General features: G+C 44.4%; 2 long non-coding RNA genes across 3 annotated transcripts in view; both read right to left on the minus strand.

Moving 5' to 3' along the window:
* LOC139075544 (uncharacterized) overlaps window positions 1-25,129 on the minus strand; it is a 69,054-nt gene that overhangs the window by 24,270 nt on the left and 19,655 nt on the right. For both annotated transcript variants that reach the window (XR_011526033.1, XR_011526034.1), the window contains one exon: window positions 17,489-17,579. This is a non-coding gene — a long non-coding RNA (uncharacterized lncRNA). The remainder of the gene's footprint in view (window positions 1-17,488; window positions 17,580-25,129) is intronic.
* Window positions 2,819-6,975, minus strand: LOC139075546 (uncharacterized). The gene is made up of 3 exons (XR_011526036.1): window positions 6,845-6,975; window positions 3,048-3,112; window positions 2,819-2,951 (listed from the first exon to the last, which is right to left on the minus strand). It is a non-coding gene; the product is annotated as an uncharacterized lncRNA (long non-coding RNA).

The raw sequence follows: 25,129 nt of genomic DNA on the forward strand, positions 1-25,129 counted from the left end.
CATATTTTATCTGCTTCCTGCATATGAAATTTTTGGAAGCCACTTCATATCTTCTTTGAAAATGAGGTAGAGAATAAATAAAATTCAAAAAAAAATTATGCATCCCTCTGTTTTATCAGTTCATTCTGCTTTCAGCTTACTCTCATTTCTGGTATAGGAGGGATCCTTAACTTGTTTTCAAAGATAAACTTGCTATTTCACTGAAGACCTCAGGTAAGAGGTATGTGTGTGTGTGTGTGTGTCTGTGTAACAAGACATGTTGTAGCACAATGGTTGAGACTGTGAGCTTTGACGACAGACTGCCTTGGTTCAAATCCCAAATCCACCACTTACCAGCTGGGTGACTTTAAGCAAGTTCCTTAATTCTGAGCACTTCCGTTTTAATTATGAGAGTAATAATATTTACCTCATCATGTGACAGTGAGGATGAAAGGCTCACAATGAAACGAAATAAAATACATTAATACATGTGAAGTGCTTACAACAGACGTGCAATTGATGTTCATGGTTATTGCTGGTGTGGGGCCGGCAGGGAGGTGATGCTGAAAATCAAGTCTCTCTCTAGGGGTGGAGAGGAGGTGGCACCACTGGCTGCCCTCTCTTCTCTTGGGACGTTAGCCAAACTGCAGAGAAGAACGAGAGGGCTGGGCGGTGGTGACTGGCTCTGCTCAGTGGGCCTCAGTTTCCCTGTGGAGACCCTTGCTCTGCACAGTCTCATCCCAATTTCCCTGCTTTACTGGTTGGACCGAAACACTCCAGAGGGAGCTGTGTCTATTCCTCAGTCTCTCAAACTTTTAATTCCGATGGCTTTGTTTTTTCATTCTTAGACTATCAATTTGGTTCTTTGTTATTATTAGTCAGTCAGGGAGTCAGTTTAATTTTTATAAAATTATATGTGCTCATTGTGAAAAGAGACAAATGGTCCTATAAGGGAATCCTCTGTTCTCCTCCCCAGAGAAGTCACTTTCAGCTCTTTTAACTGATTATTTGGGATTTATGGCTCTATCTCTAAAGAACGTATTCGTATTGTTGTTTTTGTCTGTTTATTAGTCTGTTTTGGTGGTTGGCAGTATATTGCAACCCCACTATGGAAAAGAAGTGTTTAGCTCTCATTCACTGCCCTGCCCCACCAGTCCCCCGTCCTCCCCTGTATTTCATCCTTCTAGGAGTTCTAGTCTAACCTGATTAGATCAGCATTCAGTGTTTAGACTGTCATGTTCACATGAACACCTTGGATTGCTGGGCCATGTAATGTGCTAAGAATACTTTCCTTTCCTGTAACAGTTTTTGTTTTCCATGGAATCTATAATTGTTTTCCTCAATTTCTTAGTTTTCTATGAACGTATCACTCATTTAATCCCAACCTTCTAACAGTTGTTTAAACCTCCTTGCAGCCTGTCGAGATACATCAGGTATCCCATCAACCTGGTCTTTTTCGTATTAATTCAGAGAGATTCTTCACGCATTCAAAATACAAGTCCTTTGCTAGTTACGTTTGCTTCAAATATCTTCTCTCATTTTGTATTTTGTTTTTCACTCTTTTAGTGACATGTCATGATGAACAAAAGTTTTGCATTTTTATGTATTCAAATTATGAATATTTTCTCTTTATTTTTGCACATTTTGCTATTTATTTATGAAATTTTTCCTTACTCAATGGTCATAAGAACTTTCTACATTTTTAATAAAACGTTGAAGTTTGGTGTTTTAACACTTAAATATTTAATCTACTTAGAGTTGATTTCTCTGTATGATATGAGGTAGGAACTCAATTTTTAATTTTTTTTTTTTAATTTTCTTTTTGATCTGGTTGACCAGTTGTCCCAGGTCCATTTTTGATTACCATATTCCTTTCTTTACTGCTCTGTTATGAAGCAAGTTTTTTTCATACCGTGAGTTGATTTCCAGGCTCTCTGCCATCCACTGGAACGGTCTCTTCATCTCTCTCCCCGTCAGTTCTCCCCTCCCCTCTGTCTAATTGCTGGGGTTTCACAGTAAGTTCTTGGTATCTGGTGGGGCAGGTCCCCATCCTCCTCCTTCTGCTTCTCCCTCTTCAGGATTCTCTCTCCTCTTTCTGGCCCTTTGCCCTTCCATAGACATTTTATGAGCAGCTGGGATTTTTCTGCAGAATATCCACAAAATTTTCCCACTGAAATTTTGATTGAGACTACAGATAAACTTGGGGAAAATTGATCTTCATGCTGTTGGGTCTTCTTATCCTCAAACATGATTTATTTTTTACTTAGGGGCCTTTTTAACTATCTCTCAATGAACTCGTATTTTTATATCAAGGTTGAGACAAGTTTTTAATATTAGTATCACAGCTTGGGTCTCACGTTCTGTAGACAACATGAGTTTAGATCTCACCACGTGCACAGTACAGCTCCTATTCACCTCTGACGTTGAGTTCTCGCTTTGCTTCTGCAACTTGGCAATTTTCCTTTCTTGACTTCATGCTTAGTTATATATTAAAAACATTTTGATTATATTTTATCCAGAAGTTCTTAAGTGTTCGGAGTGAGTGAAAGGCTTCTACTTGTGTGTTTATCATCTTTAACCAATGTCCTCCCTAACTCTCATAGAACGTCTATCCCATTTTCACAAATGTGCCAGAGCTTTGGAAAGACTGTGCTAGAGAAGGCGTTATGGCTTTTATCGTTGACCATGTCTGTCCGGGTTCGTTCCCATCCTTCTTCTCCTTTCGGGTTTCCATACTCATTTGGATTGTTAACAAGGGCACATCTACTCCTTCAACACTCTGATGACTCTTAAGAAGCGTTTAATAATAGTAGAAATAAACCTATTAAGAGCTGAATGCTGAGTTTGTGTACATTTTATTAGCCATTTCCTTCATGGATGGAAACATTCAGAAACATCTGTAGTGAGAGCCAATAGTAGAACTTTTCTGGATTGTAGATCCCAGGTCTTCATCCCCTCCTCTCTTTTCCCTTCTTGAAGTAAACAAAAATGCCCATTAGGCCCAGAGGCCATCAGACAAATGCCTATCATGCTGACCTTGCTTGAATCCTTTTAGAAAAACTGCATACCGTTAGAAATAATTGCAGAGCTGTGATCCCAGCCAGCAACTACAACGTCGGTTTTCAGCAAGCTCCTGCTGAGTAAGAAAACAGAAGTTTTAACCACATTGGTGAGAAGGTCAGATGTTTTACATATAGACCACAGAGTTGTGTTGCTGGCTGCCTTCTGCAGAAAAATCCCAGGCAAACATATTTTCTTTCTGAAAAGGATAAACTCATACAGATCCACTCTCTCTCCCCAGTACACAGGGCAGTCAAGTGAAATAACTCATCAGTGAGTTAGGAAAGTCTTCTAACAACAAGGGTAAGTGGAGAATATTTCACAGAGAACAGCAGTGAAGTTAAGCACTGTGCTGTCTTGAAGGGATCACGAAACCAATATACTAAAACAAAGATTTAGAAGACAGAGCCCTGTTTCTCAATGGACCTGAGCTAATTTCTGCTTATGGACTTAGATCTTTATTTGGTGTCAGATTGAATGAGATTCTGAGAGTGTTCGTGACTCTCAAAATAAACATATGACAAAAGAATCCTAAGTTCCTGTGGTAAGATGACTTAGCTTGTTCAAAAATAATAATGATAACGGAGTAAAAAGGTGTATTAAAAGGGAAATGGCACCATTGGAGGGAGATTACTTGGTGTCCGGAGGAGTAGAGGCTGAAGAAGCCCTGTCTGGTCCCCTCCTCCCTTCCAGGAAAAGAAGACAGTCCCTGATCCCGAGAAGAGAAGGATGCTTTGGGCTCCAGGAGTCTCAGGGGCTCTCAAGTAGTAGAGACCCTGCTTCTTTGCAGTCACCCAGAAAGATGCCTCAGTCTCTGAGAGAAATAGCTGGTGGTGAACAGGAGCACTGAGGAGGCGGGGGACCTGAGTGCTAGGAACTGGGGCTTCCATCTGCTGCCAACACTGGGACCTGACAGGAATGGACACAACAGCACAGCGCCTGCGAGTGCCTGGGCAATGAGCACATCGGCGAGTGGCCAGCGTGGGCTGAAAGCCAGAGAGCCTCCTGGAAAGTTGTGCTCTGTGGAAGCCTCCTCAGACCTTCTCATGACTTGAGGGGAGTATTCCAGCTCCAATAATGAATAAGATGTAGAAAGTAGAGGCTCAGGGTAAGATGTAATTTGACTTAAAAAGTAATTGGATAATTTTTGTACCCAAATGTGTTTACAAAAATACAGCTGCCATAAAAGCCACTTTTTTTTTCCCCCTTAGCACTTATATGCTAGGCATGGAGCTAAGTATTTACATACTTAATTCTTCCAAAAATAATTTCAATGTATGTATTACTATCACTTTAGACGTACCTTTGGGGGAGAGCAGTGTCTGATACCCCATATCCTAAAAAGCCAAATATTTAAGCTGTTGAAAATAAGGCAGTGTGTGCAGTTTGTTATGTAAGTAACATAACATATGTAACATAAGTCATGTTTCTAATTGTTCATTGAGTGTGCAAAAATTGCAAGCTTTCCATTAAGATAAAACATAAAAGTGAGGAAAAACAACGACTACTCTCCTAGGAGAGGCTGAGAGAGAGCCAGCAGATTCTGGGTTTTGGAATGACTGACGGGCTCAAAAGAGTGTCTAGAACCATGGACAGAGGGCTGATCAGGCAGGGGCTGCCCCTGCAACAAAATAAAACACTTCAGTCATGCAACTCCTAGGATTATCCCCATTTTACAGATGAAGGAAATGAGTTGCAGAGAGATTAAGCAGCTGTCTAAGGTCACACTGCTGATAATGAAAGAGACAGGAAGTGAACTCAAGTTCATCTGATTTCAAAGTCCGTGGAATGTTATGGTTGAAAGCAATCCTTCCCCTCCCCTACTTCCCCATGATGTTTGGACAACTTTTCTTAAGATCTGACCACCTTCTTTAAGATTATTCATTCTGTGTCAGGAAAAAGAACTTCATCTTGGCCCCCTGCGATGACATTCCAGATTTGAAGCACGAGAAACAATCTTAGAAACTGTGCTGATAAGCCTAGAGTTCTCATTCTTTCTTTCTGTGGTCCCTTTTAAGCCTAGCGCACTGGAAGGAAGGTGGTGTTGGAGGCACACAGAGCTGCAATGTCTTCAGCTTACTGCTCGCAAAATGCAGTTTCAGAGCCGCTTACCGCCCGCCCCCCCCCACCCCCCGAAACCAGCCAGACGTCCTCCCACCCACCCACCATGTGCTGGCCGTGTGCAGTTAAGCTGCCTGTCCCTAGCACCTCTGCGGGGTGGCAACAGCTCCGTCCTATCAGCAGTCAGCTGCAGAAACCCCACCGCTCATTAGCACCCCTGCATCTCGAGCTAGAAATAGCCCTGGAGTTTCCATGTACCATGAAGAGCAGAATAGGGGTGGATGTGGGTAATTTTTTTTTTAAAAGCTATTTGGTGCTAAATTGTTTTTCTGTTAGGCTGTGTACATGAGTTCTTTCCAGTGTCGGTAGAGCCTATCCATATTCGGGGAAAGGAAGCTTTATACTGCCAGCCAGTACAGAGAGCTGGGCAGGCAGGCTAGCAGCCCCATCGTCTGCCATCCCATCCCCCTTCAGCTTCAGGGAAGCTAGGGGGCTCTTTTCCTCCTGCTGACAGCTTTGGTCTCAAATGTCCTCTTACAAATCTCACCTGCTATTACTAGTAGACAGCCCTTATCACTCTGAGAACTGAATGTGCTGGAGGTGGGTAAAGGGGTGTGGGTAGGTGGGGGGCAACCAGTGGTTCACAGAGTGAGGCCATCAGGGTGGACACCACTCCACCTCACTGCTTTCTGATGGAATGCTAAATGCAGTTTCCTTCTGCACCCTCCTCATTTCTTTGTCAGTCTTCCTAAGAGCCTGAGGACTCCTTAGAGCCATCTCTGCTCCATAGGACACCTTTGACACAGTCTCTTACCAGGGTTCATTGCCAGGGAGAAGAGCCTGGCTAGATTTCAGCTCCTGCCTAAGCCCTTGGCTGGGTGCCCTTGTGCAGGGCACAACCTGCACAGCTATACAAGGAATCCCTTGTCCTCTCTGCCCACCTCATCCTGCCAGTGTAGAGATGGTCATTCCTCACATCCACTTCTGCATTCCACAATCAATTTCCTCAGATGAATAATGAATCAGCTGCATTTTATGCACTCTCTCTCCTGAGCAGTTTTAATTGGAGAGCTACCAGGAAAGGAAGGGTCCCTAGACATGGAGGATCTACATTACAGGGCGGGTTCTTGGTTACCAGGTTCTGTTAGCTCAGGCACTTGTCACAGAGCCTGCAATTTTCAAACACTGTGGAACATTAATCACCTAGTTTTCAAAATGTATTATTGCCTGATTCTCCTATAAAGATCTCCTTTTCTGCGGTAGGATATAATAAGGGTTAAATAAAAACAGGAGAAAGACAATTCTAAGTTTTGAATAGACTGAAAGCCCTCTATTCATCAGTTGTTCACCAAATACGTGTTAAGTGCCCACGGAGTGCCAGAACCCTGCCAGGTGCAAGGATACAAGAGTGAACAAAAAAATTCCTGCCCTTTTAAAATTGACATAGTGGGGAAGAGAGAGATTAAACAAAGAATTCCACAACTACATATAATTACAAGCTGCAAAAGCTCTATAAGTGAACAGTCCTCGCTGCCCTGGAGGAAAGAGAGTACATCTTTTTTGTCTTGGTATCTCCAATGTCTATTACTTAGTAGGTGCTAAATAAGTATTTGTAGAATCAATGGGTGGATGGATGACTGCATGAAAGAAAGAATGATTGCATAGCATAAGAATCATCTAAAGGCACATTATTAATAAGAGGCTGTGAGAAGTGAGAGTCATTATTCCTGGGTAATTTTCTCACCTTGGTTATGAAACTTTCATTGTGACCTCAGATTATCAAATCGCTCTGCAAGAGAGTAAATTGGAGTGGTACACAGAACCCCAGGCATGCAGCATCTCCTCACCACGACTTGTTTGCTGCTTTCTGAAATTCGTGGACTAAATGTACATTTCTGAAAATCAAGTAATTTAAATAGTCCTTCCGTAAGGAGGGGCAAAACTTGCTGCAGGCACTGTGTGATTTCTACCACATTTAGTCTTCACAGACTTCTTTAGATTTTCCTCTTATGACTTATGACTTATGTCATAAGAGGAAAATGACTTATGTCATTGAGGTCATCTCTGAAGCTTTGATTTCCTACTTGTCTTTGTTGAAGACTCTTTGGTCATAAGACATGAAATACACTTAGAGGAACTAAAAACAATTGGAATTGTAAGGAAAGAGGGAGATCTCATAGGAGTCAGTTTAGAAAGTAGAGGTAGTGTTTCTCTCTCTCTGAAACCATGATGCCTCTCATCTCCTCTTTGCTCTGCTTGTCTTCTCCATTTTCTCTGCAGGCTGACTGTCTCTGCAAGCCTTTTGTTAGGATTACGTTGAATCCTTAGATCAAGTTTGAAAGAACTGACATTGACAATATTGGGTCTTCCTATCCATGAACATGGAATACCTCTCCATTTATTTAGTTCTTCTTTGATTTTGTTCATCAGAGTTTTGTATATAGATCTTGTACATATTTTGTTAGATTTATGCTTAAGTATTTCTTTTTTTAGGGGTCCCAGTGTAAATGGTATTATGTTTTTAATCTCAAATTCTACTTGTTCATTGTTGGTATATAGGAAAACAATCAAGTTTTGTATATTAATCTTGTATCCTGCAACTTTGCTGTAATTGCTTGTTAGTTCCAAGAGCTTTTGGTTGATTCTTTTGGATTTTCTACATAGATGGTCATGTCGTCTGTGAACAAAGACAGTTTTATATCTTCCTTCCCAATCCGTATACCTTTTACTTCATTTTCTTGCCTTATTGCATTTTCAAGGACTTCCAGTACGATGTTGAAAGGGAGTAGTGAGAGGAGACATCCTTGCCTTGTTCTGACCTTGGAAGGAAAGCTTCAAGTTTCTCACCATTAAGCATGATGTTAGCTGTAGGTTTTTTGTAGATAGTCTTTATCAAGTTGAGGAAATCACAGCTTTTTTTTGGACACATCACTTTTTTCTGCCTTTAACTACAGTTATTCTTGTTAGCATCTTCCCTCCCTTGGCTTAGGCTGTTCTCATTGGGTCTAACGCAAAGGCTGATTCCCATCTATTCTTGGTGCTCAAGGACACACCTACCTTCTTTGGGAACACAACCCATAAGTCAAAAGCTCTGGTGTTGCTGAATCATGGAGTCTTTGGGGACAGCCCCTTCTTCTCTGTGGTTAGTCACCTCCTCCTAGAACACTTTATTGTGAATGAGGGTCCAAAGGAAAGGTCTGTTGTTGTTGTTGTTCCCTAGTAGCTGGAGGAGATGGGGCTGGCCTCCAAAAGCTAAGGTGGAAGGAAACATTCCAACTGCTAAGGATGTGGGGGGCAACTGAACAGTATAGAGGAGTCCCTCCCAGACCTCCAACCCCTGTGGACAGTATATGGATTAGAAGATGCACAACGTGAATCTAAAATAAAGGACTGTTTTGAACATTCTTCTGGATGTAGAGCCTGTGCCTGGTCAGCTAAAATAAACCATAGTACCCATCACTTTCCATAACAGTCACTAGATTTGCCCCATTTTTGTAGAAAAGAGGCAAAAGGCCCCAGGAAAACAGGTAGGAAGAAGGAAGAAAAAAATTCTATTTCACTACACACACAACCAGGGCAAACAACCTGCTCTGTTGTGCAAAGTGCAGCCCATCAGAGCCAATTACCAAGCAGCTACCATGCCAGGGTGGATGGCTGCTGTGTGCTGAACCTTGACCAGGGAGTGGGGGCCATATAAGTTATAGAATGCCTAAAGCCATCTCACACCCACCTCTCCTTCTGCTACAGCCACCCAGGCTTTTAGTTCCCTCCCACAGCCCAGCCTTTGCACATGACATCCCTTCCTCCCCCATTTTCCTCTCCTCTTCACTTAGATGACTCCCACTGCTCTCTTAGATCTTAGCTTAAATATCGCTCCTCAGGCAAGTCTTCCCTCTGATGGACATCATGGCACTGTGCCCTCTCCTCCCCAGCACACAACACTGTAGTGATTTCACATTTGTTTGATCACTGTTTCTCACACCAGAATGTTAAGTTCCCCAGGTGCAGGGACTATGTCTGTTTTGGTTCATTTGGCAGCCCCCGGCCAGCACAGTGCCTGGCACCTCTGAGGCCCACAGTAAATATTTGCAGAAGGTCTACATACTTGACCTGGAGGTTGGGAGGCTAAGCAGGTGGCCGGTATTCGGGGGTGGGGGAGAACTCAAACTGAAGGGAGTGTTAGAGTCAACATTCAAGTCAGGTATTGGAGAACGTGGAGCAAGGTCAGAACCCAGGGAAGAGGGGCCAACATTTAGTAAAACATGGAGGGGCCCCAAGGCAGCTCCGGGTAGGCAAAGAACAAATGCAAGGGGTTAAACAGTGACAGTGATGGAAGTGGGGAATATGAGGCTGAGCAGGCAAGTGTGAGGGGTCAGCAACCAGAGTCTGCTGCCCAGGGCAGGTTTCTACATGCATGGGTGGGCAAGCCACATTTAATGGGCAAAGGTTAAAGAACAGGTAGAATGTGATTAAGAGACAGTCTGGAGCAGTGGTTTGTAATCCTGACTGTACATTTGAATCACTGGGGGTATTTTTTTTTAATATAAACGTCCCAAGTCCCATATCCAGAAATTCTGACTTTTGTTTTTACCCTAAGGGGGAAAAGAATCTATTGAAGGTTTTAAGGAGGGATGTGTGTGTGTGTGTGTGTATTTGTGTGTGTGTGTGTGTGTATTGTGTGTGTGTGTGTGTGTGTGGTGATGCTAATTTTTTTTTTTTTTTTTAGAAGTGAACATTGATTTTTTTTTGATGCTAATTTGGATAACAGATTGGGGATAACAGTTAGGAGGGTATTAGGCATGTAACTCAAGAATTGGTATTTTGCAAAAGCATCCTATGTATTTAAAATATGCAGTAGGGATGGGAGCTGCTGTTCTAAAACAATAGTCTTTAACCTTGGCTGCACATTACATTCATCTGGGAAGCTTTAAAAGCTATTGATGCCTGGACCTCGCTCCCAGGAGTTCTGGTTTAATTGGTTGAGAGTTGCCTGTGCATGGGGATTTTTCGAGACTTCTCCAGATGTTTCTAATATGCAGCCAGGGCTGAGAACCACTGCTTTAGAGACTTGCCACTCTAGGTGGGTCTGAGGATCAGCAGTATAGACATCATCTGGGAACTTGTCAGAAATGCAGACTCTCATCCCAGACCTGTTGAATCAGAATCTACATTTTAGGGAGATTCCCTGGATGATTCTTGTATACATTAAAGTTTGAGAAGCACTGGTCTAGAGCAGCGATTCTCAAAATGTGTTCCCAGCAGCATCACTTGAGAACTTGTCAGAAATGCAAATTCAAGGGCCACGAATGAGATACTCTGAGGGATGGGTTTCAGGATTCTGTTTTAGCAGCCCATCTGGGTGATTCTGGTGCATGCTGAGGTTTCAGAACCGTAATCCTAGAGGGATAAAGCAATAATTTCAGATTGAGAATCTAGTAGGGGATCTGGCCAGCTGAGTATTTCAGAGGTTTGGGGGTTAAATCACTTCCCTAACCTCTGTGTGTAACTTTGGATTCCAATCCAAAAGACTGAGATGAATAACAGTTTCTCCTCTGTGAGACCCACCTTCCTCCCCTCTTGGGATGCATCCAGTCTGGGCAGTGGCCTGACATTTTTCTCACGGTCTCTCTGATCTCCCACTCAGGATCTCAGCCAGGGGCTACAGTGACTCCTGCCCAAGCCCGACTTCCTGATGAGTTTCATATGAAATGAAGAGAAGACGGGGCAGAGGGAGTGGGGGTAACAGCACAGCTGTGGAGACTCAAAGGCACAACCCAAGAAGAACTAAGGAAGAAAACACTATCTGTTCACAGCAGGTGGGTCTTCTCTTTGTGGCTCAAAAGCACAGAGCGAGACCTGGGGAAATGAGGGAGGCCATGCAGTTGAATTAAGGAAGGAGCACTCTCCCCACAGATGCATTTCTCTGGCTGCTCCCCTCTGTGTAACAATGTGCAGCCACTGGTGTGACCTGCCCCAACATATCCAACTCTTTTCTCCTCCATCTTGTGACTTAGCCCGGCTTTGGGCAGACAGCAAGCTGAGGCAAGAGTGTAGATTTTGGCAATGGAAAGAGGGGCTAACATCTCACATGAACAAGACTGAGGGTGGGCTTTCCCTCTGCCCTCTGTTTTTATAGATTTGCAAGCAGTGTTCAGAAGGATCTGTGAATGTGTTTCAGGGACAGGCTAGGGGGCTGAGGCTCCACTCGGGTGTTTTATATGGTACAGGAAGAAGTTTTGTATTCTTCTCATCCCCCTCCCCTGGTAGGAATGGCGAGTCCTTTGGTGAGGCAGAGTAAAGACATAGTTCCTTAGTTAGCATAATGATGGTGTCATATTAACGGGGGTCATAAGTTTCTGTGATGGGATAATTGAGATATTATTTTGAGGTTTGTTTTTGCATTATCTTTTCCTCCCTCATCCCAAGGGTAGCTGGGCCCTTCGAGGTTTTTTCTGCCAGAAAAATTGTCCAACACCTGGAAATAGGCAAGAGAGAGTAGTACTAAGTGTTATTTTAGTGGAGTGCTGGACTTGACTTTCTATGTACTAAGGCTATTTTACAACTCTATAGGGGCGAGGCTAATTTATAGATTTTTGTGGGGTAGAAATGCAAATAATTTCTGTCTAGCAGAACAGATAACCCCAAAGTTATGATTTATGGCCCTGTTGGACATTAACCAATTTTCCATCTATCTTAGCGATCTACTAAGTTGTGCATATGTATGAGATCCTCAAATGCTCCTTGGACCAGTTTTAATGTCTTACCAGTTCCCTCATAAATTGGAGTGGAATACAATCTTTGACATGTCTTCATTTTGTATTAACATGAGAGTCAGGCTTTTTAACTTTTGGAAAATTTGACAGTCCTTCAAAAGTGGTTTCTATTACAAACAACCTAGCTGGCTTTTGTTTTTCAAAAGCTTGAACTTCTTGACGTGTTTATACTAACTGGGGAGGAAAAGAAGGCAGAAACATGAAGACAGAGTTGGGGAGATTCCCCAAGGCTGGGAAGGTGACAGGCCCACACGTCCTAAAGGTTACGTTGACTCCTGGTCTGCTGTCTTACAGAGTGCTGGGAGAGTAGCAGGATTTCCAGAGGGAAACGCTGAACAGGGCACCAAAAGGCTGGCTCCTAAGCATGGCATGGCATTCCCAGCCTCCACAAGGATCCAAGTAGAGAGCAGCAGCTCTGACTAAATCACTGGATAGAAGGGGACACGTGAGTTTAGACAATGGCCACTTGAAAAGGGACCAGTGTGAGCAAAAGACCTAAGGGTATTTTGAGATCTTCACACCATCCTGGAGGTATTAGGATCTCCAGTAATGACTGCACTTAAATTTTGCACCAGCTCAGTGGGCTGGAGACTTAAGATCAGATGTAAATAAGGAAAATTTAATGTGGCATTTCTCAGGTACCCTGGGTAGTGGAATAAGATTCCTGCCTGCTACGTTAGCAGGAGAAAACTTTGTCTTACTGATGTTCAGATGTTCTGCTTGGAGGCGTCTGAAAGACCCAAGCACCCTCCCACAAAGGAGAGAACAGAGCAGCTAGTAGGGAGGTGTCCCTGGTTCACAGGGGCACCCGATCAGCCTGTTCAAATCCATCACCAATGCTTGAAAAACAGCTCTCACCTCCCTGGGGGACAGCAACTTGTTTGCCGAAAAGTAGGATCAACTCAACCTGTGATCAAAGCAATCACTGCAGGGTGATTTGAGCGAATGCTGGGTAGGATCCTCTGGCCAAAAACACCAACCTGACCACCTGACCTTCCTCACTCACAGCTTCTTTCTTTCAAACCTTCAGATTTGCAGATTTCAATACACATATCCCTGGGAAACGATGAACCCAGCTGTTTCTATTTAGGGTTCCTCAGGTGTGTTCAATGAAAATACCTAGGTCAGAATCACCTGGGGAACTTGATAGAAATGTGTATTCCTGCACCCTGCCCCAGACCTATTGGATGAGATCCTCTGGGAATGAGAAAGGGGGAAGGGCATCTGTATGTTTAACAAGTGTCCCAGGTGAGCCTGATAGCCTCTGAGTTCTCAGAACCTCTGGGGCGGGGCCTGGGAAGGGCAACAATTTGACAACAGTATGTGGGGCAGGGGTCACTCTCCTGGGGGGTCAAACCACAAGGGAATGGCCTCTCATGACTATGTGACTCCCATAGGGTATGAAGGGCTTGTGTGTATGAGCTTATATGTATTTTTCAGGGGAGTGAGATCTTAACCCCCATCGGGGTTTGCTATTCAGAGCACCGTCAGAGCAACAGCAGCCTCAGCATCACGCTGGAGCTTTTAGAAATGCTGACTCTCAGGCCCCGCCCTGGATCTGTGGACTCGGAATTTGCATTTTAACACAATCCCCTAGTCATTCTCTTGCACATGAAGGCTGGAAAAGCACTGGTCTAGGGGAGGTTGGGCGAGGACACTGGATGGTTATTTTTGTGTCTTGTAGCAGATGCCCTCTCCGGGACTCTTGATCATGCTTAGATCCAGGAGCCCCAGTCTGCTCCTCTGCGTGGTTCTGTGGCTCAGCCAGCCGGGGACTGCCCCTTTGCTTCAGGCTCCCCACCACTAAGGTGAGGTCATCACGGGGGCTTCAGAGGCCCCTCAGCTGCAGCATTCCCTGGCTCTCCTCCCCTGGTAGCTGGGAGTTGTGCCCATCTGTTCCTGTGGAAGGCGGCTGCAGGGGCAGTCACCCTGGAGGGGCACAACTGAGAGGCGGTAAGAGAATTGAGTTAAATTGCACCCCCACCCTTTGGCTGCAGACTATGTAGGCGAGAGAAACAAAGGGGAAGTGGAGGCGGCGTCTCTCAGCCCTTTCCCTGAAGGCTCCCACTGAGTTTGCTCCTTCTGAAGTCGGTCCTGGCTGCCCTCCCGATGCTCAGCGCTCACCCACACCGGCCTTCCTCTTCAACAACGCCTGCCAGAAGACTCATTACTCTGCTTCTAATATGTGACTGGCCAGGGGCCAGGATCTGGCTACCAACTGACTGATTAACCGCTTAGCCAGAGCGACGGCTTCCCCGTCCACAAGCAGCAGCTAGCAGCTCCTCTCTGCCCTGTGGGTTGCAAAGGAGCCTCCTGGCCCGTCTTGATCTGGGCATGGCTAGGGGCTGCTCTGGCTGTGGGCTTCAAAGTCTTCTTGGCTCCATTCTCTGAGTGTCACCACTTTCCTACTTGTTCTTTCCCTTCCTCTTCTTTCTCTATTCATCTTCAATTCCTTCTATTGTTATTTCTCCCCATCCCACCCGTCAATCCATTGTTCACATCTATACATAGACACACTTCATATCACACAGCTCTAAAATATCCTCTTTAACCCCGTGTTCTCTTCTAGCTATTGCTCTAGTTTTCTCTCTCTCATCAATAAAACTTCTTGGAACAATTGTCTTCACATATTATTTTCCATTCCTATCTTCCATTTGTTTTTTTACGTACTACAACTTGCCTTCTATCCACACTGCTCCACCCAAACTGCCCTTAGAAAGGACCCCATGCCCGCCATGTTGTTAATCCAATACTCATTTCAGTCTTTATGTACTTGACTTCTCAGCAGAATTTGATAGAGACACCTTCTCGGTCCTGAAACGGTCTCATCGCTTGTCTCCTGTGGCATCCCAGACTTTCTTTTCTCCCTAGCTCCTTCTTGGCTGCTTTTGTCAGCTTCCCCTCTTCTATTTGACCCATAAATGTGGCAATTTATCTGCACTCAGCTCTGACCCTCTTTTCGTTTCTCCCTGCCTTCTCTTCCTAAAATTTAGAGCCCAAATGATATCATTATAGAGAAATGAAGTTGCTTTTTCAAGAAAATCTCTGTAGGGACTGAGATTCATCCCTAAAGAAAAAGCAAACATAAATCTTAATTTCAAACTGTGATAACTGCTTTGAAGGAAAAATTTAAATAGAGAGTCTAATGGAGAGCCTAATTCACACTGATTTTTACTGGGGGAGGGGAAGGGTAGGCCTCTCTTAGGAAGTGACATTTAAGCTGAGACCTGAAGGATGACGAGGAGTTGGGCAGGTGCAGGGTCGAGAGGAGAAGCAAAAGTAAACAAAACAGAACAAAACAAAAAGCAGCAAAGCCTAAGGCTGATGACATCCACATGTCCCCTCCAACCCAGATCTCTGTGCTCTGGACTGTTTATCCCTTCTGGACGTTTCCATTTGGCTGTCTCTCAGGTATCTCAAACTTATTATATCCACAGCAGAAGTTTGGATTTCTCTACATGTACTTGTTTTCTCCCCACACTTGCCCCCTTCAGTAAATGGCTTCATTTTCCACTCAGTGCTCAAACAGAAACCCAAGAGTTCTTATTGACTCCTTCCTTTCCCTCACTCCCTAATCCACTCCAATGGAAAAATCTGTTAACGCGACCACTAAAATACATCGAGAATCCATCCACTCATTCTACTGCCACAAATCTAGTTTGAGCCGCCATCTTCTCTCGCCTGGAAGACAATAGCCTCTCAACTGCTCTCCTAGCCTCCGCGCAGGCCACCCCCACCATCCATTCTCTATGCAGCAACCAACATGATCTTTAAAAAAGGAGAGCTGCTTAAAATCCTTCAACAGCTTCCCAGGTCACTTAAAACACAAATTCTCTGACATGTTCTATACAGCCCCGAGTGATCTGACTCTTGCCCATCTTTCCAACCTAACCTTGGGCTACCTTCCCCTCACTCACTGCGTTCCACCCTCATGACCATCTTTCAGTTCCCTGAAGCCATCCACCCTTGTATGCTGCTTGTCACAATTCAGGTGACTAAAACTTTTTTATTCTCTAAACCATTGAGTTTCAATACTACAGAGTGGTGGAAACTTATCTCAGCCAACTTAGAGTTTCCTTCCTTCTCTTGTGTTGTCTGACTTCCTAGACATTTAAGTTGTACCAGGTCATTGGGTTGGTGAAGACCCATTGGTCTTGAGTCACCTGTCCACTAGGGTATCCACTGAGACATCCTTTGTTCACCTAATTGTAGGCCATGGAGACATGTAGGTCACCCCTGAGAGGAGTTCCTAGTGTCTTTGCCCCTTCGTGAGTGGTAGAGGCTTTCCTTATGGCTTTCATGTCTCATTTGGAAGCTAGAACTCTGCCTGGCTGTGTAAGAACTGTTTCTCAAGACTCACTGCATGGCCATTCCCCAGCTAGGGTCTCCCACCGGATCTTCAGGACTGACAACATCTCTGGCCTCTTCATGTCCCTTCCACCTCTCCTTCTACAGGCCTGGGGTATCTTTTTCTAGTCCAGAGAAGACACTGCTCTCCTGAAACCCCACATCTCCGAAATATTTTGGCTTTAAATGGAGTCCTCTTCAGTCCCCTGAGGGCTTTTGTACTTTTGGAAACCAAAACCAGAAAGACTCATTTCTTTCTGTTACATCCACCTTAATGCAATGGGCACTGAGTACCAAGCAGCCTGGCTTGAGAGATGGGCAAAGGGGGGAAATAACAGGAAAATAAAACATTAGTAAAACTTCAGGAATGTTATCCCACCCGTTTCTCCAATGCCCACCTCTCCCACTGTATTAATTAGGGTTCTCCAGAGATACAGCACCAATAGGAAAGAGATTTTAAGGAGTTGGCTCATGCAATTGTGGGGGCTAGCAAGTCCAAAATATGCATGGCAGCCTGAAGACCCAGGAAAGAGTTGATGGTGTAATCTTGAGTCTAAGGACAGGATTCCTTCCTTCTCAGGGGATCTCAGTCTCTCTTAAGACCTACAGCTGATTGGATGAGCAGGGAGAGGGAGGGATTGGCATTTGCTTTGCGGGGCCCTGAAGCACATGCTTATTCTGCTTTGTGGGTGATCCTACAGTGCCTTTCCTCCAGGTGGTGTGGAGGTAACGGAAAACCCATTGGCCCCCAGCCCACCTGACTGTGGCAGCCATTGTAGCTGGAATCCCCAGGAGGCCAGTCAGTCAGTTGCCGTGTCCTGACCATGCTCCTGAACAGTTCAGATGCCCAGTTTCAGAGGGATACAGTCTGCATCTTCTAGCTATGTCCTTGGAGCTACAGCTGTATATGTGTAGCTCACATCCTAAGATCCCTTCTATGTAAAGTGGAGTATTACTTGTACAGCAGTCAATATATAGTCAAGAGATTAATGGGTCGATCAAGTGGGAACTGGAGACGAGCACTTTAACAATCTCTGGAAGCAAAAATGGGAATTGAAGAAGTAGTTAATAAGAGCAAAATCAATAGCAACTGGGATCCATTTACAATCACATGACTCTCTTCAAGGTCCACTTGGCTTTGAGCACTTTACCTTAAACCCTAAGAGGCAACGCTAATTCTCTTTATGTTACAGGTCATGTAACCAAATAACAAGAATCAGGCAATTCTGGTTTCAGATTTCACTCAGAGTTTGCCCTACTCTGCTTACCTGATAGTGAAAAGTACAGACAGGACTAGTTGAACACCGTGTTGTCTGGAACACAAGCCAGTATGGTAGGAATGGAAAAGTCGTAAGTATCCTGTGTTTGTAAGGAAACAGAAGGTCAGGTCAGATGATTAGCAGCTTTGTTACTCCTCCTCCGAGGACCTGAGTTGAACCATTTTTTTAAACTAATTTTGCATTTCTGAATGTTCCAGGGATTGGAAAGAATTGAACTAGACAGATTTTAAACATTCACAGTTGACGGATCATCATGGTTTCATCTTTGACCATTTAGGGGCAGCAGGCACATTTGTGCTCTGTCCCCTAAAAACTAAGCAAGTCATTTTTCCCCTGCCACTTCCCCCCTAAGAATTCTAAAGACTAAATCTAGGTTCCAAGAAATAGTATAGATCTGATACTGAGAACTGATATTTATTTTCTGAGTATAGGTACATACTGAACGATTGAATTGTCCAATTTTTAAGGTGAATGTCTTGTACAATCAAAAGAACATTTGAATCATCAGTAGTACATTCTAGTTTATAAGAACAACAATAAAAAATAACAAAAGACATAAAATAGCTGCCAATTTATTGGCTAAGATGATTATAAAAATAGTCTAGAAAATAAAATATGACCAAAACTATATGATTTATATAATGGCAATCTTTTTACATGTTTAAGTGATGAGGCAATGGCTGATAAATTAATTAGATCGTTAATATAGAATGGGGATTTTAATTTGTTTCCCTAATTTTTCAGCAAGCAGATTAATTCCTATTTGTTGTCTTTATAGTCACAAATGGAGAGTGTATGATGATGTATCGCAGCACCTATCGTCTGGCTCTGCTGTTAATAATGAGTATGATTAATTCTTTAAAATCATTCTTTTTGGAAGTTCTAGTGTTGGAAAGAATGGTTTTCTGTCTCAAACCCACTCAACAAGGGTTCATAAGGAAAGTTAGAGGACTGTGGGGCAATATTTGTAATAACACACACTAGCTTGGTGGTGACATCCACAAGGGTCCCCATAATCTGTAGGCAATAAAAGAAATATAGAACTGGTCAATAGTCTACTATCAGAGCATATCTTAAAATAGTTTATTTTGGACATAAATGGCTTTCCCTACCTTCCTGCATCAACACATGAAAAATTTGAGCAAAAAACTTTTTTTATGCCAAGTTGAGTTTTTAAAAAACATCCATTAAATTCCTAATTGTTAGAATAGTACTGGCCCCAATTAAAATGTAAGATCCATAGTTTTCAGTTTTCGTCCACTTAGGGAAAAAATGGATAATGAAAACCAATCTCAAAGGAAAAAAGAAAAACAATAAGAAATCCCCATCAAAATGGAGCCAAGTCATCTGGGATTGGGTTGGGCTCCTTTTGGGTGGGCAGCTTTCCCAAATGCTGTCTTTCCATCGCCTTTTGCACTCCACACTCTGGTAGGGGCTGGAAAGCAAGGGAAAGTGGGGATTCCACCCACAAGTGAACCACTGGAAGAATCTGTAGCACCAAGTGTAGAAAAAGGAAATACATTCACACTGAGAAAACTACAAGGTGAGCTACTACTGCTGATCTTCTACCAACACAGCTGAAGTCTTATTACCGAAGGTCTTTCTGTTTCTTTCTTTTTTTCTTTCTTTTTTTTGTGAGGAAGATTGGCCCTGAGCTAACATCTGTTGCCAATCTTCCTTGTTTTGCTTGAGGAAGACTGGCTCTGAGCTAACATCTCTGCCAATCCTCCTCTCTTTTGTATGTGGGACGCCACCACAGCGTGGCTTGATGAGTGGTATGTAGGTCCACACCCAGGATCTGAACCCACAAATCCCGGGGCGCCAATGTGGAGCACATGATCTTCACCACCACACCACCAGGCTGGCCCCCAAAGCTCTTTCTTAAAAAAAAAAATTACGAAATAATGAGGTACAAGGAACACCAACCAGATGCCAAATTCATTTAGCCAGTAAATCTAAGATTGGTAAAAAGCCTGCTGTTCTCTTCTGTATTTTCCCTGCCTTAATAGATGAGTCACTCAAATTCACACTGGGCCCAACCACAGAGGAGGCAATCAGTGGCTAAAAGTGACTAAGCACTTTAGGAAATTAGTACTCTGGTTTCTCAAATGGTGGGTCTGATTATATTTTCACATCTTGGGACCCGCCTCACTGTGGCACTGCCCCATCCGAAATCTCCCCCAGAGCTGGTGAGGGACAGACACGAGAGCCTCCCCGGCTTGAGAAGGACTTTGAGAGCCTAATTGTCTATGGAGATGAATGGTTACAGTCACTGGGCCCTCGAAACTGGAATGTAGCTTATGAAGCAGAGCATTATTATTCCCAAACCCGAATTCTGCAGAGGAAGTGGAACTTCTCCAACTGGTTGGTGAGCCTCTCAGTTGTTTACCTTGGGGCTGCATTTCCAAGGATAGCTTATTTCCTAGGCCTCACCAGCCACAGGAAAAGAAATCGAGGATCCAAGTTACAAAGGGGTGTTTGATTTGGGACACCACCTGGTGTCCCAGGATGTCAACATTTACCAGAGCTCAGAGAGGCTGCTTGGTCTGAGCTTTCTGGCCCTCTGAAAGCACAGGCCTGCTAGGTTCAGACGAACCAGAGACCAGTCGCAACCAGGCCAGTTGGGAAGGGTCCAGGGGTGATCCTCAAACCCTTTTTGGGACCCTGAGCCCAACCCTTTCCACTCAGGGCAAATTCTCCATCTCATAAAGGAGTTTGAGGGAAGTCTTTTCTTTTTTCTTCTCCTTTACACCAGAGTCCTAATCCCGAAGTCCAGGACGTGGAGAAATGTCTTCCTTCTCCTTCAGATCCTTTTTGGAGCAAAATCCTGGCAGTCCCTTGGGTGTCCCAGGTCCCTGAACCTGGTAGGCAGTTTGGTTCTGGCTGCTGCCCTCACTGTAAACAGATATTTAGGTACCCTTTGTGTGACAATACTGGCAGTTAAATACAGGCGTCTTATTCAAATAGGAAATTTACATTTTTTGCATTCTTTAGCCAGAGCTAAAGAGGATGCTACAGAAGCAACAGTGCAGGTTAGGAATTTGTGGAATGTGAACGTTCTTCATACTTTTCCCACTGCTGGAAACTGAGTTGTTATGGATAACAGAATGTTACCTTCTCCGTCTTCTCCATCCTCAGGTGTGACAAGGCCCACCTTCCAGAGCCTGCCCTGGAAGGTAGTTCACTCTTCACCTGGTGACAGCTCTGAAAGGACTAGGGCGTGGCATGGTGCTTACAGGATCAGCCTCTGGCATTAGAACAGACCCACTTTCAAATCTCCAGGCCACTCAGCCATTTAAAGGATAGGGCTTGAGGAGGACTGATCAAGGGGAAAAAAGGAGAACCAGGAAGGCCTGGTGTCCAGAGAGGTAAGAAAAGAGATAGGGTCTGTTGCAAAGTGAACAGGTAAGACAGGTAAGTAGACAGGGTCGGGAAGGAATGGACTGTTTCCAGGAGCTTGGCTGCGAGGGAGAGGGACAGTGGCAGGCAGGCTGGGGAGAGAGTTTGTTATTTTAAGAAGGAAAGATATGACCATGTTTCTGGCCTGCAAGGGAAGGTCCAGAATTGGGGAGAAGAAGAAAAAAGGAGAGAGCAAAAGCCCAAGAGAGATTGGATCCAGAGCCCCAGGGCTGTCTCTGGGTGGGAGAGAAAATAGAGGAGAGGGCTGGAAGGTGAGGGCAGCTGCAGGGGAGCCTGAAGTTCTGAGGGGCGTCATTGAGGGAGTTCATGAAATAGAAGCTTTAGGGACTGAGTGTCTGTGTCCCCCAAAAATTCACATGTTGAAGCCCTAGTCCCCCATGTAATGACAGCTGGAGGTGAGCCTCTGGGAGGTAATTAGGTTTAGGTGAATTTATGGGGGTGGAGCCTCCATGATGAGATTCATGTCATTACAAGAAGAAGAGACCAGAGCTTTTTCTCATTCTGCCACATGAGAATACAGCAAGAAGGCAGCCCTCTGCAAACGAGAAAGACGGCACTCGTGAGACAATGAGTATGGAAGCACCTTGATCATGGACTTCCCAGCCTCCAGAACTGTGAAAAATAAATGTCTGTTATTTAAACCACCCATAAGTCCATGGTATTTTGTTAAATCAGCCCAAACTGACCGAAACAGAAGCCTTGGTCATCTCCTGAGAGAAGGGTGGCCATGGTTGGGGAGGGGCCAGGGGTACAGTGGTTTAAGGTTTAAGATGGTAGCTGGAAGAAATGGGAGGAAATGATGCTGATCGGGCCTGTGAAAGGGGGCCTGTGCTGAGAACCCAGCTGAAGTTGGAGGACACGGGTTGTCAAATCCAAAACACAAGAGTGTGAATTCCAGTGCCTCCCTCATGAGCCCTCACACAGGAAGAAAGAAGGAAAATGGTTGGGGTGATCCATAGAAATGGGTTTGTGGGACTGACACAGCAAAAGGAAGGGGACAGAGAGGTTGAGGTTGCCGGCAAGAGAGTGACGGAAGAGATATATCCTAGGATCCAGCCATGATGTCAGTGATGGGTTAGGAGAAAAGAGTGGAGGTGGACTGGGAGAAAGCGAGTGATGGAGCTGGAAGAATAAGGGATGGGTAGATAGACAGATAGAGGTAGAATAGGTCTGAGTTGCTAAAGTGGAGTAGGGTTGAAGTTTTTTATAAGATGTTGTCAAATAATGCTGCTAGAAGGTTAATCTTTTTCTGGAAGAAAGTAGAGGTACTCATACCACTTAGAAGGCTAATGTAATGGTCCAGATCAGGATGCATGCTGCGGTCTCCCTCCTGTGTCCATGGCAATCACCGTTAATGGACAACCACATTCTTTCCTGATAAACTCACAATGCTTTTCAACATAGGGCTCCAGTAGTCACTACCAATTAATTGGAATTGGCCCGTGAGATGGAAATTGCTTTCCCTTCTAGTCCAGATAAAATGTAGTATGCTTGGGCTAGGTTTTTAGCAGCAGGAATGAAGTGACAGCAACATGTAGGAGACCCTTCTTTAAGGAGAAGAGGACATCTCACAGCCCAGCCTCATTGGTTCACAGACCCTGAGAGAGCCAAGAATGGCTGTAGAGATGACCCCAGAACTCAGAATTGCTCTGGGGACACCCATAAGGCCAGTTTGTACTGGAGCCCTAGAGCTCACCTGCACGGTCCCTGGTTGTCCCCGTTGGAAATGCCAGGTTGGTTAGCCTTGGCTGGCTTCCAGAGGTGGAGAACGGGCAAGCCACAGATCTCGTGAGTAAACGATCCTCCACATCAGGATAGATGGATGTTTCTGGCCCTGGCTTAGTAGGAGCTTTATGCATGACGCAATTAATTGCCTTTAGCCACTCAGGGTCATAACATCCTAAAAGCTAGCCCCAGCTTGAGGCTACAGGAAAACAGAAGCAGCTTTGGGCTCATCTCTGAGAAACACCTTTCACTTTATCTAATCCTTTTTTCCTTTGGATGAGCCATTTCAGCTGGCAGGAAGCCTCATTTCCTTCCTCTTTGCTGGAACTCCTTGATTTTAGGCCTTTGTTTTCTTCAGCTGTTGCAAAAATGATCTCTGATTGCACAATATGGGTAATACAATGACGCTGACTGGGATATTGAATCCCATTAAGCCTGGCAGTGGTAATAGATCAGATATTCTAGTAAAGCGTCAGCGAGGGGCCGCCCCATGGCTGAGTGGTTAGGTTCATGTGGTCTGCCTTGGCAGCCCGGGGTTCGTCGGTTGGGATCCTGGGCAGAGACCTACACACCACTTGTCAGGCCATGTTGTGGCAGCATCCCACACAGAGGAACTAGAATGACTTATAACTAGAATATACAACTATGTATTGGGGCCTTGGGGAGAAAAAGAGAAAAAAAAAAGAAGAAGATTGGCAACAGATTTTAGCTCAGGGCCAATCTTCCTCACCAAAAAAAAAGCGTACCTTTAAAAAAAAAATCAGCAATATTAACCCCTGACTCATCACTGCAACTTCCTTTAGACTGTTATTAATATTAAAAAGAATAAGTCATCTATATGCCATCCTGGTCTCCACCTGTTTGGGACTTTTTTTGTGGTTACATAATGAAATGGCTTCAATGTGAAGCCCTCTGGGACCGGTTTCTGCTGTTTATCTCTTTGTGTTTGTTTCCTGTAGGCACTTACCAGAAGAACCAAGAACTGGAGATAGAGAAAAACCTCTGTGAGTCCAATGACCCAAAAGGGACCAGTTTTAACCAAAACATACAGATCTATGAAACCAAAGGCGTATTGAAAGAGTTAACAAAGGAAAGCACAACACTTGAGATTGTGTGTGTGTATATGTGTTTGTGTGTGTGAAATGTGCAACACCAGGGCAGAAGGAGAGAGGGTGAGAGAGCAAAATGGCCTTGCATGGGCAGGTGGAGGTATGACTTGAAATACCTGTGACCAGACGTGCATCTGGCAGGTTCGAAGCCTGAGAGTGACACATGCCACTCGTTACCCATCGCCCTGGCATTGCTTCAAGGCTGAGCGGTGTTAGCATCCAGCCTCCCACAGTTTTTTCCTGTCCTCTCCTAACCTAATTAGTAAAAGATGAAGTTCTGAGTACATGGCAGAATCTTTTCAGATACAGTCTCTTTTGGCTAGGACCAAAAATATACCAGCGTCCCTGTCCTTTCAGATAGCAGTAGGAATCCAGCCGGTAATTGATTTAAAAACAGGTCAACATTCAAGATACATGCAAAAGTTCCTAAAGCTGTAGGCCACATTCCACATGGGGCTTTAATGGCTACCAGCAAGGTTCCTGTCCTGCTCCCTCCCAGCTTAGCCAAAGGGTCTTTCCTTAGCTCATAGGCATTAATTGAGCACCTATTGATGAATAGGAAGGATATTCGGAATAAGGCAAGCTGACCTCAGTAAGTGTACAGACCTTAGTTTACAGACTGGTTAGGAAGGCAACATAAAGACACTTTGGACAGTAGGCGCCTGCTATATGTATGGACCGAATGTTTGTGTTCCCCCAAAATTCGTGTGTTGAACCCTAATCCTCAATGTGATGGTATTTAGAGGTGAGGCCTTTGGGAGGTGATTAGCTCTTGAGGGTGGAGCCCTCACGAATGGGACTAGCACCCTTATAACAGAGACCCCAGAGAGCTCCCTTGCCCTTTATGCCGTGTGAGGACACAGTGAGAAGACAGCTGTCTAGGAAGCGGGCTCTCACCAGACACTAGTTCACACCTCTGTCTTTGACTTCCCAGCCTCCAGAACTGTGAGAAATAAATTTCTGTTGTTTATAAGCCACCCAGTCTACGGTATTCTGTTACAGCAGCCTGAATGGACTAAGATTGCACCTCTGTGAATCTCTCCATAAGCACCAAAAAGCATGCCAGATGTGCTAGAAGGAAATCTGTGAGGTCCAGAGGAAGAAGAAAGATTTTTCTGAGGAGATGAGCTATGAACTGATTCTAAAAGCAAAGCAATGAATTGTTTTAGGTTTTAAAATAGCTTTGGAATTTTAATTATAGAACTAATAACTGTTCATTTTAGAAAATACCAGTTAGAAAATAAAAATTTAACCTCCCAACTATCCTACCACCAAGAAGTAACCGCTGGGCATCACCCTGCACCCCAGGCCCCATCTTCCCCACCCCTCTCCTCCCTCTCTACCCGTCTGGTCTGACCTGCCTCATACCTATGAA

This window comes from Equus przewalskii, chromosome 14 (assembly GCF_037783145.1).
Source record: "Equus przewalskii isolate Varuska chromosome 14, EquPr2, whole genome shotgun sequence".
NCBI lineage: Eukaryota > Metazoa > Chordata > Mammalia > Perissodactyla > Equidae > Equus > Equus przewalskii.